General features: G+C 36.8%; 1 pseudogene; it reads left to right on the plus strand.

The window, feature by feature from the left end:
- Positions 1 to 683: 683 nt before the first annotated feature.
- Positions 684 to 890, plus strand: LOC102469289 (guanine nucleotide-binding protein G(I)/G(S)/G(O) subunit gamma-10 pseudogene; annotated as a pseudogene).
- Positions 891 to 1,341: the final 451 nt, after the last annotated feature.

The raw sequence follows: 1,341 nt of genomic DNA on the forward strand, positions 1-1,341 counted from the left end.
CATGAATTTGTTTTTCAAGTTTCAACTGCAATGAACTATTCAAAGACCTAGATTATTTATGCTTAACATTTTCCAATAACTTTCCACTGCTCATAGAAATTAATCTCTCATTCCAATGCTTTTCATTTTATTGGTGGAAGATTGTAGCTCTATGCTTCATGTGGTGAATGATAGCAATTTCACTTCCTCCAAAGGATATCTTCCTTGAACTCCTCTGACTTAGGAAATGTTTCCTTATCATAAAATCTCAGGGCATTTTCTCTCATTTTTGAACTGTTCATTAGTCATAGATATGTGTATAATGACTATCTTTTCACTGAGACTGTAATCTCCAGGAGATTAAGACAATCATTGTTTTAAGAAAAGTATTATTTAATGAATGGTGAAGTATCTTACCTGAATGGTTTTATATATATATTTCTCACTTTCCCTCTCTCTGACTCTCTCTGGTGAGTGCACATGCCCTGTGGCAATAACTAAATTTATATATATATGATTTGGGCCTACTACCTTCAAATAAATTACTGTTTTATATATTTAAAGAGAATCTAGATGCTTTGTTCCAGATACTTTGTTGTGGTCTTTAGATCCTGTGGATTCAAACTATACAATTATGAGACCTGTTCCTCTTCTCTAAACCATATTAGAAAATTGCTTTTTAGAACTACTTAGAGGCCACTGCCATGTCTTCTGAGGCCACCATGAGTTCCCTGCAGCGCCTGGTGGAGCAGCTCAAGCTGGAAGAGGGCATGGAGAGGATCAAGATCTCTCAGGCCACTGCAGAGCTTCAGCAGTACTGCATGCAGAATGCCTCCAAGGATGCGCTGCTGGTCGGTGTTCTGGCTGGAAGCAACCCCGTCAGGGAGCCCAGATCCTGTGCTTTACTCTGATTTAGAAGTTTGCTGAGGAATGCCTTCAAGCACAAACAGATGAACGACTGCCTCCATGTCTCAAGAAAATAGTTTTCTCTAGCCAAATGACTTTTAGATATTTCAGACCTTTCCTGTGGCCTGGCCCTCTAGCCAAAATTTTATAGAAATTGAAGAGTTTATACTCAAATAAAGAAAGTAGGTGAAAGAGGAGAGTTTTAAACCATAATATCCTGTTTCTTTTGGCAAAGTGCTCTGTATTTAGAATAAATATTTTACTACCAAATATACCAGGATGCACCTCTTTCATAAATGAATTGTTGGTGTTTTTCTGTACCTGGAATACCATGTGTGTTTTATTTACTGGATGTTTACATTTTGGGAAGGAAGACATTTTTGTTTATTAAAACAAATGAAATATTCTGGATTGGTCTGAGAAGTATTTCATGATGGGCAAAGTATTTTTACAAGA

Source organism: Tupaia chinensis, unplaced genomic scaffold (genome assembly GCF_000334495.1).
Source record: "Tupaia chinensis unplaced genomic scaffold, TupChi_1.0 Scaffold143943_1, whole genome shotgun sequence".
Taxonomy (NCBI): Eukaryota; Metazoa; Chordata; class Mammalia; order Scandentia; family Tupaiidae; genus Tupaia; species Tupaia belangeri.